Source organism: Peromyscus leucopus, chromosome 2 (assembly GCF_004664715.2).
Source record: "Peromyscus leucopus breed LL Stock chromosome 2, UCI_PerLeu_2.1, whole genome shotgun sequence".
NCBI classification, from domain to species: domain Eukaryota; kingdom Metazoa; phylum Chordata; class Mammalia; order Rodentia; family Cricetidae; genus Peromyscus; species Peromyscus leucopus.
The window spans coordinates 2,094,503-2,108,850 of record NC_051064.1 but is presented as its reverse complement, the minus strand read 5'-3'; the positions used below and the strand labels follow the sequence as shown (position 1 = coordinate 2,108,850).

The 14,348-nt window shown below is 37.4% G+C and overlaps 1 long non-coding RNA gene across 1 annotated transcript in view; it reads left to right on the top strand.

The window, feature by feature from the left end:
• Positions 1–14,057, top strand: part of LOC119087375 — a 75,248-nt gene extending 61,191 nt beyond the window's left edge. The window contains exons 3-4 of the long non-coding RNA XR_005090784.1: positions 2,289–2,456; positions 5,939–14,057. This is a non-coding gene — a long non-coding RNA (uncharacterized LOC119087375). The remainder of the gene's footprint in view (positions 1–2,288; positions 2,457–5,938) is intronic.
• Positions 14,058–14,348: the final 291 nt, after the last annotated feature.

The following is a 14,348-nucleotide window of genomic DNA, read 5'->3' as shown; positions in this document are numbered from 1 at the left end:
TCTTTTTCTAAATGAACTTTGATGAAGAGCTCAGTGACTCACCCAATACCTCCAGTTTGCCATAGACTGTAATACATGATGTTTTATGTATAATCTGGAGTGATAAAACATCTTCCATTTGATGAGTCAGAACCAATGTGATAAAGCAGGATAACCCAGGGTTTATTTCCTGTGATTGTAGGAGATAAAATTGATTTTTCCATTTCCCCACTCCTATTTCCCTCCCACTTCCTCACTGTGCTCTACAGTTGCTCATGGTAAAGGAGCTAGAGATAGGATTTGTCATAAAATTTAGGACTCCACAAACTACACAGTGCCTCATTTGAGGACAAACAAAAGTAGGGCTGCTAATGAGAATGAAACTCAGATGCGGATCCTTTCCCACAGAATTTTGCAGCAAAAAGGGGAAACGTCTGCAATGAGCGCCTTCAATCTCCCTGGAATGAGAAGCCTTAGCTGCAGTGCCAGCAGAAGCCCCGGCACTCCTCAGCATCAGTGTCTGATCTCAAGGACTGCTCTCAAGCAGTGAGCACCTGTAGGGTCAAGGGTCAAAGGTTAAGGACATGGCTGGAACTGCTGGTGGGTGGGTAGCATCAGGAAGTTAGTAGCACACACAAGATTCAGTAACTCTTCTTCCTTTGCTTTTTAATATAAAGTTTAACCGTAGTCAAAAAAGAAAAAAAATGTAAATGAAATGTAAAGACTTATTTGGCTTAGAATGATTATGCTACCAGAAGAAGATCTTCCTTTACATTTAGCCCATGTGAAGCAGTATGTATATGTAATAGTATGTATATTTCCTTTAGGTTTTTGGTGGACACTTATATTTATAGACATGTTTTCATTGTTTCAGTTTCTCTGAAAGTCTGACACCTTTCCAAAGTTCAGGAAAGAATTCTTACAAATCAGTTTAATAAGATTAATGGCAACTTTTGAATACGTGAAAGACTTGAGGTTCAATAGTTATAATACATGGGTATAAATGAACTGTAGTGATGAATATGTGTATTAAATTAGTGAGAAGAAGAGGACCATAGTTAAGATTGCTTTGATTCTTGAAATATCATTCATTTGAAAACCTTCTGTAATAATGATGTGCACATTAGTTTCAGCTGCCTAAGGTAAAGGTGTATTTGTTTTCTACTTCTTAATGAACACGTTGAGTCCATTTTCACCTCTATGCATAAAAAGGGAGGAGGTTGCTGCTACAGGAACGCCAATAGTGGATGCTAAGTTTTTCATTTGATCTAGGGCTTAATAGACACCCCATATTCCTCTTTTAAATGATCTGAAACACAGTTCTGGGGGAAGTATATTTTGATGCATACGCCCCCTCATTAGAAGTATTTAGGAACCATAATTTACATTTTGAATGTTGGCTCTAAGCTAGTGTGTCTTCCTAATTTTGAAGCTCTTTGCTGATTTGCTTTTATTTTTGACAGTTTCACACATGTATTTCCTGAGTTTGGCACGTTGTTTTCACACGCTTACCCTGTCACCCTTTCTCATTCTCATTCATATTCTTTCCCATGGAAACTGTTTTCCCAACAAGCTCGGTTCTACTCAGTGTCATTGTATTTCCATCCACTGAGTTTAATTATGGTTGCTGGCACAAGGATGAGTGGCCGGTTAATTTCTAGAAGGTGGACAGCGTAGGAGCGGCTACATCACAGAAGAAGATGACATTCTCTCCTCCAGTTCTCATTTACCAGTCAGTGGGAGGCGGGGGTTTCACCAGTCCCTCCCTAACACATGATGAAACGGTGACAGATCCGGTCTTTGTGCAGATGTGGAGCAGATCACCACATCTGCAGTGAGTTTATGAGTGCCATGGCCCTCTCATCTCTAGAAGACACTGTTAACCCTTCCTGATCCCTCTCCTCTTTCCTCTCCTGGCTTAAACCTTTCCATTCCTAGAATTTCCTTGCTTTCACATCCCGTGGTCCTTGTTTGCACCCGGCTTATTGTGTCTTTCTTCTAGTGGTCACTTTAGCTCCCGGGATTTCATAGGCACTTCATAAATTTAGACTTTAAAGAAATGATTTGAATTATTTAAATAAATGATGCTCTTCACTTGGCCTCAAAGCAGAAGACCCTTGGCTGGACTTGTGTGTTGTCTGCTGACTCTGGGAGGCAGTGGGTCATGTATTTTGACAAAGAGACCCTGACCTTAGGTGTGGCCTGTAGCTTGTTCTCAGGCTCCATTTTGAAACTAAAGTTCCGTAGAGGGGAGTATTATCACTACCTTTGACAACAAAACATAAACACAATAAAAGTTTTCTTACTAGGCATCGCATCTAAGCTGCAACCTGGGCCCGGAAGTGAGGAATATACTTCGGTCTGCACTAGTGCTAAAACCACGGACAGCAGTGATGTCAAGTCTTGAGGTTACGGTGTGAATCACGAGTTTTTCGCTGATGGAGATTGATGGATTGGTGGAAGCGCTGGTGACACAGGTATTTGATTCATGATATTCATCTTCCTGTGCATTCTGTGAGCAAACAACTCTCAGGGTAAAATTCTAGAATAACAGCAAACCCTCTCAAAGACAAAAGTACAAAAATAAAACACAGGACATTTAGAAAATGTGTTCTTCCCCTTTGAGCCTTAGTATTAATTATAATGTAATCCCTGAGAAAGGAAACCGTCACTTTCAGACTCTGTTGTTCAACACTCAGACTGCATTCTATCCCTGTCTGAAATGGTGATTGGATTGAATGGGGTGATGAGAGAGACAGGAGGAATTGCCAGTGATTCCCTTGCTTACCCATGAGCACTTTATCTACTTGAAGGTCAAGTAAGTTTTTCATTTATTTTAAATAAATGTATTTATTTTGTGAGATAGGGTCTCACCATATAGTCCCAGTTGGCCTGGAACTCACCATGTATATCAGACTGATATTGAACTCACAGAGACCTGTCTCTGTCTCCTGAGTGCAGGGATTAAAGGCCTGAGCTACCATCCCCTGCTCAACTAGATTCTTTAGTTGAAACTAAGACTACTTCATCTTTGCATTTATGCTTTAAATAAAGTATAAGGTTGTTATTAACAGACATCAACTTTATTTCCCTTGTTGCACACTTGGTGTTTGAAAACATTTACTTAGGCTCATGAGATGGCTCAGAGCAGTGGTTCTCAACCTGTGGGTCACACCCCTTGGGAGTCACATATTGGGTATCCTGTGTATCAGATATTTACATTATAATTCACAATAGTAAAAAATTGCAGTTGTGAAGTAGCAATGAAATGATTTCATGATTGAGGGTCATCATAATGTAAGGAATGGCATTGAATGGTCTCAACATTAGGAAGGTTGGGAACAGTTGGCTTAGAGGGTAAAGACACTAATCACTAAACCAGACAAAAAGAGTCTGACCCCCAAGGCTCACATGGTAAGATAACCTACTCCACACACATTTCATGGCACGTTCTTTTCTAAAATAATAAATGTAACAAACTTAAAAATTATTAATATTCAACTATAGACTATAGCTATTTACTTCAAAATTGTTTATTCAAGGTTCACTTGTAGCAAAATTATGTGATGACAAAACCCATATCTTTATCACTTGATTGCATCACAAACAAACATAATTATCATTTTATTGTAAAATAGTAGCAATAGATATAACAGCATTCTGAAATATACTCTCACATACTATTTTGTCCATAGGTCTAGTGTTATTCTAAATATCCAAGGCTGCTATTTTGCAGATATTTTAAATATAATTAAAGAGTTTGCTCTTGCTGTTTTTGTAGAATATCAACTCTTCAGGAGTCCACAAGAGACTTAAGTCTTTCCAGAGTTTTGAGCCACTCAAAATCTTGGGTGATCAGACAATATTCCCATTCTTACAGAAAATTCCACCCTGAATGGATGATGGTCAGCTTAGACATCTCTGGAGGAGATACAATGGGATTTCTGTCAGGGTAGGGTTTCTTGCTCCAAATCCTGTTTTCAAGTGGAGGGTATGAGTGGGAGTCTTAGCATCTGAACTGGAGAATGGAGCAGGTTTGGAGGGAAGTGTTTCTCATGCATAAAGATTTCTGCTCTCAACATCTAACTGAATATTCACAGAGGCTGTAAACAATACTTGAGGTCCCATGTTTAGAGAACTCCCATGCAGATGGATCTGAGAAGCAACTCAGAAGGAAGGGCTCCAACTAGCAACACTCAGTATGTGAGCCAGGCTGGTTAAAAAAAAAAAAAAAAGGCCTATATTCCATAACCTCACCAGCCTTGAAGGGTGTTCTGTGAAAGACATTAAGAGTTTTCAGAGTGTATGCACTCTCCTATGGGGGCAGGGCTCAGAAAGACAGTCACTTCTCTTGATGATCTTGCATGTCACTGATGTCTCAAGGTATTAAACCTAAGCAAGCAGAAAACCATTAGAGGTCCTTGTTGGAAAACTATGTTAATGGAAAGTTGTGGATGTGGCAGTCCAAACAAATGGGCACAAGGAAAGATGCACAGTTGCTATTGATGAATTCTAATAGATGTTAACTTGTTAGTGAGGCCAACAATGCTGCTTATATTTGCCTTACATTTTCCAAACTTAATTTTACCACATAACTTATTTTTTAAATAAAGAGGAATCACAAGAGAAACCTAATACATTAGAAGATTACAATACAAAGTGATACAAGTACCACACACTAAGTATTAATCATATACTAGGAACTAACTGAAGGATACAGAGAAATAAGAGGAATCAGATCTCTTTGATTTATTTGCATGTATTATTTACTGTCAAGGACAGTAGATATTTCACGTAATAACAATAAACATGTATTAAGTATTGACTTCTCACTATAGGACAGGTACTGTGGAAATATTCCTCAGTCTTTATAGGATTCAGAATTTACATTCTCCATATGAAGTATATGTAATTATCATTCCCACATTATGCTTGAAAAAGTGAGACTGTGAGAATTTAAATGACCATAGTCTGCATATAGACAACTTGATTTTATTTCATCAGGAAATGACATCATGTTTACATCCAATCGGAATACAGACATTAAATTCAATCCTCTCATTTTTAAAAACTGAAAAGTAAGGTTCTTCTTTCCATTGCTAGAAAGGTTGTCACAAAAGGAGACATTAATGGTGGTCATGTAGGTAATACTACACATTCTGCTTGACTTGCTAGAAGCTGTATTATAGGGAAGTTTTCAGGTCTCAGACACATACTTGAGAGGGCTGTTATTACTCAGTCTGTATAAAAGCAAACTAAATGAGATTTGTTACTATCTGAAATAAATGGACTATATTCAAGGTATACATTACCTGAGCATGTCAAAGTTATTGGACGTTTTTTCAAATGTTGGTTTCTAATACAAAGATCATGACAATCTGTTCTATTGGATTAGGTATTGCTTTTAGAAATAATGGTTTCCTCTGTTCATTCACATCCATTTTGAAAAGTATGAAATTACTCTGGAACTTTTCTCTCATTTATGATCATGATGGGAAATTCATTCTGGGGTTGCTGAGCATCTTGAAAGTACAGTGGGTGATTTCAATTTCAAATTCTCTCTGGTGACTGCATTGTAACTACTCAAATTAATAATAAAATATGTTAGGTTCCATATTTTATTTTATAGTAAACAGTATTTGGATATATATATGCATATATATATATATATATAAATATATAAAATATGTGTGTGTGTTAAGTTTACTTATTTACTATTAGTCACTTAACTAATTTATATTTTTGAATTGTGGTTTCTCTAAATAGTCCATGTTCCCCTCACACTCAGTAGTTATCTGAGGCTAGCTTTGAACTTGTGATCCTTCCTGCCTCTCCTCCTCAGTGTTAGCTTCAGCTGCCTGTGGTCTGATGCCCAGGATAATGGTTTAAAGTGGGAGAGAATTTTGCATTACTAAAAACAATAAATATATTCTTAATTTCTCTTCATTTCTGCAAACAGAATCTGTTTCTAAGAAGATGTGGTTTCGTAATGGAGAGCTACATAATGTGACCAAATTTGGGGCACACAGCAGCGTTCCACAGTTATCGCTCTTCATTTCCTGGATGTAATACATCAGAAGAAAATTCTGCAGTCCATCCTCATCGAGGGTTGATGTGATACAATGCAAGTCTTGCTTTGGTTATAAATGAAGATTAATAAAAGATAACACTGGGATGCTGTGTTCAGATATGTTATATCTGAAACTCCAGTTTCTTAAACTGTGGGTGGCAGCCTTATTTGGGGTTCCATAACTCAAAGCGGGAGTCACAAAAATGTTCTCAAATGTAAATGTTTCTAAATGCACAATGACAAGAAAATGAATGCAAAATAAGACATAAAAAAAATCTTAGCTTTCTGGAAGTGCTCACCCACATTGCATTTTGTAAATTCATTGTGCCTTTAACTCTCAACAAATAATGTGCACTTATACTGTGCCTGTTGTCACACTGCCTACACCTATGAGCACTGAACACCATAGCTCGGATTGCTGAGTTATTGCACTGTTTCATTGTACATACGATGTTTTCTGCTTTCCCAGAAATATGGTGGTTTAATTATGGAAAACAAAGATCATTATTATTTTTCTGCCATCATTTCTTAGCCTGTATCAAATTAATATACCTTGCATTATCTGTGTTGGAATGTTTGATTTGAGACTGCTCATTGATTTACTGACTTGAGTTTCATAAAAAAAAAAATTGTTGAAGAGAATTTCATTTTTTGATTAGGACAGTCCTTCCAATAATTTCTGAGGTGGTCCTGAACATACTTCTGCCATTTCATGTTTATTCAGAGTGGTGTTCTCTACATTAAAGATTGTTGAGCAACTCTGATAAAAAAAAATCTGCATCCTAGAGTACCACATACACAGCCAAGGTAACTTTATGCAAAAAAACATAAGCACATCATCTTATTAATGTATACATTTGCTTTCATTTTAAATGAATCATCAAATTACATAGATGCCAAAGAATTCTTTTAAGAAAATTCTTGGTGATTTATTGTCTGTAAATGTTTTGTGTGTATGCCTATTTTATATACCTTCATAAGCAACATTGTGTAAATGTTTGTTGGGTGAATAGGGGTCGCAAGAACAAAGTTTAAGCAGCCCTGCACTAGATCAAGGTGACACATTCCACTCTCTGTGTAGAGCTTTCTTTTATAAGCGTGTGTCATAGAAGTCCTCTCAAGTGTCATTATTGGTTGTGCTGGCTTTTATGTCTTGTTTTCTTTTGGGAGGCCTGTGTTTCCTCAGGGATGGCGCAGTTTTCTGAGGTTCTTAAGAGTATAATGGAATTGCAGCCTTGCAAAGGCCCCCATTGTCACCAGATTGCTTTACTGTTTGATGATTCTTTCTTCCTCCTCTTCATGTTGTCTAGTGCCCACATTCTGGTTCTTTCACGCACCATGCAAATAAAAGTAGTAAATGTAATTTCTATTCTTACTGGAGACCATGCACAAATAGGCTGACTAACCCAGAGAATTTGTTTACAATCATGTCCGGCCTAATGATGACGATGCAGCCCAGTGACCATCATTCACTTACTCATTTTGGCATTGATTTTTCTTATGCCTTTTTTTCATGGCATTTAAAAAAGCTCTCACAGTCTATAGAGGAGGAATGCTGCACAATCACAGAGATACTTTGATTCCCAGATTCATCATATTGTCAAAAGGAAATCGAGTTGTCAGTATACAAAAAGCCACACCTACTTTTAACTGAAACTATTGGCTTCATGTAAATGCTATAGTGAAACCTTTTTCATGGAAATCCACTTTTAAATGTTTATATACTTTAAGCAAAGGTTAGCAATGTTCTGTATCAAGAATATGATTTTCCCCAAACAACTTTTCTATAAAAGCTAAATTCTCAGTGAGGAAAGCATAAAATAAACATAATGTCAAGGTTTCACCTTAAAACTGGAAATAATGTATAAGATTTGAGAAAAGTACATTTGTCTACAATTGAGGTTGTTTTGAGATAAACCTATTTGTAACAAAGATCAAAATTATTTATTCATATCTTCAATATCATCCAGCCAAATGCTACTTAATGTCTTCTAATGTCTATTTCATTTTCACTCAAGTAGAGGCAGATATGCTTTCCCCCTCCAAAAAACCATGGTAACCCAATTTTCCTCTGTCTCTGCTCAGCACTTCCCCATTTTTGTGAGCTGTGATTCTTCATATTTTTAGTTTAGTTTTATGAAAACTTCCAGAAATGGCATTTTAAAAATTATACTGCCCGTTTAACTTCACCTCCACCAATTGTAAAAAAATTGCAAAGTGAACACTATGGAAAAACTAAAAGCACAGTGATCACTAGATTTGGCTCTATAAACATTAGTAATATGTGTAAAAACATCAGAGCATTTATTACATCTCCTCTGCAATATATTTTTTCCTGTCTCTGAAAACAGGCTTTATATAGTCCCATTTTTAATGTCTTATTTAATAGAGATTGCATAATACCTTAAAAGACATTCTTATTTGAATTATTATTGCTCTAAAGTTATTTCTGAAGTCTGTCTTCCATTCTCTTTTATTCAACTGCAGATTTTGGACTGTCTTAAAAATTAAAATTTCTTATAAGTTATCTCATATATCATTGTAGTTGATCTCAAGATTTCATCTTTCCTAAGTGCATAATTTAAATTTACAGACAACCAAGATTTCCTTTAACTCTTCCTCTTTGAAAGAATGATGTGGAGGCTCTCACTTAAATATTGCATCTTTGGTGTCTAAAACACTCATCAAAATGACCATGCCCTGAGTAGAGCTGTTGATTTTCCTCTTTTAATCCAATCCCAAAATAGAAAGGTGCATATTGTCCATCCATTAACCCTTCCTTTTCCTCTGCCGTATCACATATTTAATCTCATATAAATCCTAGAGTTTGTAAATCTGAAATGTAATCTGAATCCATCCATATATTTTACCCTGCTGACAGCACTCTTATTCCTTGCCTGCCTTTCCTAACCCTTTCCTTCCTTCCCACACTGCTTCTAAGTTATTTTTCACAAAGCAGCCTGAGTGCTCTTTTGAACATGGAATCAGATCATGTCACTACCCATGTGAACTCTCACAGGGCTTTCTGATTCCACCTAAAGTAAAATCCAAATTACCTGGTTTACGAAGTCTGGCTGTCATTGCAATCTCGCGTGATGTCCATTCACATTCTCCCCAGCCACCCTGGCACCCCGCTAGCACTGGACAGTGTTATAGCGCAGACATAGGGTTTTCCCTTTTCTATGAAGAATGAGCATTTTGACATCAAGTTCTTTTAACCTCCCCTCCCTTGTGTCTAATTCTCTACATTTCACAGGGCTAGATTTTCCTTCTTTGAGTCATAGCTTGAATGACCATTATTTTGGGTCTTTCCCAAAATACTAAACCAAAAGGTGACCTTTCTTTGAATATATAAATCATTCTTTATAATGCCCATTCAAACATACAACTAACTTATGCAATTTAGCAATTTCTTGTTTATTAGTATGCTCTTAACAGAGTATCAGCTTCAACACAGTCGTTGGCCATTTCTCTAAGGATTGTTGCTTACTTTTAGTGAGAAGAGATTCTTAGAAACCAAGATATGGATGCTAAATAGGCACGCCCTGCAGGGAGCTACTGCTCCTTTCCCTCACAGTGGGCAGAACCTCAATCTACCAGCACACATCTCTTAACATGTCATACATTTAAATTTCTCTCTGCTGTTATTAAAAACTGTGACCTATAAGCTTGATGTGGTGGCTTACACTGATCATTCAGCACCTGGGATGTGGGGAAAGGAGGATTAGGAGCTCAAAGCCATCCTTAACTACAGAAGTCCCAATCTCAAAACAGAACAAACAAACCAAAACACAGCAAAGACAATGGTTCATATTCTTTCAGAAATATATCACAGAGTGAAGAAATATTCTGTGTTAAAGGAAACAATGAAAATTTGTGTCTCAAGACAAAGTGTCATTCACACAAAGATTTTTGGTTGGGAAAAAGGTAGAATTTTTATCAGTATTGTGATAGATATGTAGTTTCAATATAGGCAGAGCTGACTCACACTGACTGTGGATTGTGGTTTAGGTAAGAACATTGAATAGATGTCAGTGTCTTCCCTATGATTGTTGTGCTGAGGTTTCTCTCTTGAGGGTTTCCTTCTCAGGAACCTAAGTCTTTGGAATAAAATGTCCTCATTATCTGTATCTACACTTTAGTGCATCTCTCTCACACACTAACCAACTCTTGCTTATCACTGAAAGAAAGAGAATAAATCATTACCAAACAGAACAAGCTACAAATAACTGAGTAACACTAAAAGGATACAGCTGCTATATGCTCTACATCTTTCTCATTTTATACACAAAGTACAAAACTTAACACAAAGTCTTTAAAATAGGCATGTTTCTCTCCATGGTCTTCCCTTGCACAGTGAACATGTAAACTGCATTTTTTTCTTTTTTCAAGTAAAAAGTAAGTAACTTCAAGAAATAGCAAATGGTCTCTGTCCATGTTACCCTGATACAGAAGCTGAGCAGGGTTGCCTTGGTTGGTACTTGGGAGAAACAACCTTGTGTACAGTGTGCAGAGGCAGACATTTTGCAAAGCACTGATGGTATCAATGTTCCTTTCCCTTTCATAAATTTTATAACTACATTATCTGATCACTATTAGTCCACTAGGTGCAAAGCTGCACAGTAGAAAATTATGGCTTAGGATATTTTTTTCCATCCTAAACGAGTTATATTTGCCTCAAGCAAGTTTCAAGATGATTCTAGTCAAGTGACTTAGCAAATTCTTAAGCTATCATCTTTCCTGCCCAACCCTTTCTGTTATCTTGTCTCCAATTACTTCACCCATATGATTACAAAGCTAAGATTTCTATGGACTATCTGTATCGAAGGATCAGGGCACAGAATGATAAACCTCTTAACATAAACTTAATTCTGATTCTTTCCCCAGATTAAAGTATCTTAGCAACCTGTGAAGTGTGGTATCTGCTGATCCTGTGCTTCTGAGCCCTTTGGTGACCCCTTGAACTGACCTTATACCTGTGTGTTTTCCTTTTGTTGGCTTTGTTGGTTAGGGTTACATAAAATGAGATGAGCAAACATATAGTGGTGTGATGACACATACTTAAGTGTGCTTGGCCTTTAACAGCAAAATTGGCTGATTATAAACTTACAGACCGATTTCTTTATTCCTGTGCTTTGTCTCTTGGGAATTCCAGGGCTTGCTTGGCTACATGGGGGATGGAGCTGAGCAATATGAGTTTGTTTTTAGCTAGATGAGGTTTAAGATGAAAGAAGAGCCAAAGGGGTCTTGGCCAGTGACACAAAGGCTCTGGTTTCCTTGACATGACCATTGTTTCTGTTGCTTTCAGGATGGATGACTAATCTAAAGACAACATCAGACAATTAGAAAAAAAAAGATAAAAATCAAAGTACCACTCTCCATCCAATCGAGAAATAAACTTTTACACATTTCAAACCTTTTCTTTACTTTGGTTTTGTGTGATGGGCCACTGAATCTCAGTCTCCTTGCTTGAATCCTCCTCATCTTCTTGACTAAATGGGCTGCTGCAGGTTCAGTCCTTAAAACTATGCTTTTTCATTGATTCACTGGAGCTGAATGTCTTCCTATGGCCAGAAATATTATCTATTTTTATTATGGTTACTTATTATTATCGTTGCTGTGGGTATGCTAATACACTAAAGCTTGACTATGGAGGTCAAAAGACAGCTCCAGGCCAGCGGCTCCCCGTTTCACCTCAGACTCTGAAGATCAAACTCAGGTCCTCAAGCTTTCACAGCCAGGCTTTTTACTCACCGCCCATCTGGCTGGTCCTCATCTATCCTTTCAATATTCCTTTTTCTTCTTCTGTAGTCTAGACCACTGCATACTTGGATTCAAGACTCTATTCAGAGACACTGTAGTCTCCAGACAGAGATATATAACCATCACTCAAACCTTCAAACGTTCAAAAGTTTAACTCTTAAAAATCTGTGATTTCATCCAGAGAAACCCAGCTTCAGTATAGGACTTCTCTATTCTTCCCATCACTATGGAATAATTTTGGACTATTCTTTCTCTTCAGCACAGCTGTTCCAAATCATTGACCGGGAAGGATCACATGCTTTCCCATGACTTGAAATATCATCTATTCTTGAAATAATATTTTCAAAATAAAGTAAAATAAAAAAAACCTTCCAATTTTCATCATCGTCATCATTATCACTCTAGTCTAAATACAAGATATCACATCAGAATTACAGTTATACCCTCCCGTATTCACACAAGAATCCATGTTTCAAGCTCAGGAGTGAAGAGCTGAAACTACAGATAGTACTGGAACCATATAACTAAATATTTTTTTCATTTAACAGACAGCAAACTTTTTTTAAAAATCATGAATAAAGGCAAATTCAGCATGAGATTCCCCCCCCCTTTTCCTTATTCAGTTCAGACTTCTCATGCTTTCACAGAATGGAAGGACTTTACAACTTTACCTCTAATGGTACAAAATGCTCACCCCACTGCTCAGGCTTTGGTGCCATCATGAAGACCTTGAAGACAAGTGGTGCTGTATGATTCCAGTGGATGTGAACTCTGAGATGGTTTCTACCTGACTAACTTATGGACAAGGTACATCTTTGGTCTAGGTATACTTGACAAAGAAGAGTCACTCTGGTGCCCAGAATTTAAAGCATGAACTGTTTATCAATAAAATTTCACAGCCAGGCTTTTTACAGATTGTGGTTATGAGATTGTGGTTACATGCAGTACCAAAACTAAGGCACTCAAAGCTGCCAGTAAGAAGGGGTTATTTTATGGCAATAGCTATGTATTTATTGCCTCCATGCCACTCCATTCTTCTCAAATCACATTGCAAGTCCAGTTGCCTTTGTATTTTTATTGTTTGGAAATTTCATACATGTACAAAATATGTTTTGATCAAATCCAGGAAGCCCATTCCCTCCCCTCAAATTCCTCTTCTGTCACAGATCAGTCCTTTCCCCTCCCAACTTCATTTGCTTTTAAAAATAAACAACTAATTGCATTCACTTAGTGTTGCCTGCATGTGCACTGGTTTAGGACCATCTGTGGAGCATGGCTAGCCTCTGGAGGGCTGTATCCCTGAAGAAAACGGACTCCTCCTCTCCTAGTGGGCATCAATTGCCAATAGCTACTCAGTTAGCAAGGGACATCATGAACCTTGCTGAAGATCTTGCCTGGTTTGAGATTGTGCAGGTCTTGTGGATGCAATCACAACTGTTTTGAGTTCATGTGTGCAAAGGCCCAGTCATGTCCCACAAATACTGTTTCCATGAAGACATGTATTATCTTTGGCCATTTCAGCCCTCCCACCCCTCTCCCATAGAAATCCTTGTGCCTTCCAGGGACTGGGTGTGTTAGATGTTCTTTTAGAGTTGAGCACTGCACATTCTCTTATTCACTTTGGGTTAACTAGCTGGGTCTCTGCACTAATTGCCGTCTACTGCAACCATCCTTTAAAACTACAGTTTAAATCATGCAATTCCTTTGCTCTACCTCCTCAATGGCTGGTTATGTCTCCTGCTTGAAACACCTACCCAGTACTGGTCCTCACCCCTTTATACATCTTATTCCACATTCACTGCTCTGTCAGACACCCCATTTGCTGGTTATTAGACAAACGAAACAGAATTTGATCAGAGCACTTTAGAATTTACTGTTTCTCAGCCTTCACTGGACTCTGCTTCTTTGGCTTATGGACAGATAGCAGCTTTCCAGAACATCCCACCACGAACTCTTATCTAAAGCGGCTGTCCAGTTACTGGTCACCACCCACTCCATTTCCTGTCAATTCTTTGTTCTTAGCACTCATCCTGCAGTTTTCTTGTTCATCATTTCTCTGATAGTACCTAGGGCAGCAATGCCATTGGTACTTTCCTCTGTGTGAAGGACAGTTTCAGGTGTCCTTCATATGATTAAAAACTACTCGTTGAATAAAATAATTGTATATCACTATGTGACAGGACAGTAATAAAACTTTGAGGTGTTCATACACTACAATTCATAATTTAAATAAGTTCTGAGATTATTGAAGACACTGTGTGAGTTACATATTTTTTATAATTTTATAAAGTTTATAAACTTTAAGCTTATCTGTAAAATGAACTCCATGATATTTTCCATTCTACAGTGGGTCCATATGAGTGTGAATTCACATTTAGGAACAATCTGCTTCAGCTCTTCTATGACAATTCTGTAATGAGAAAGGATCTGTGCTCTACCAACTTCCACATGTCTTATCTTATTCTGGAAAAATGCTGATGAACACAAACTTGGAAGGTTTATTATTAGAAAACATTACATTCACTTTGTCTTTTTA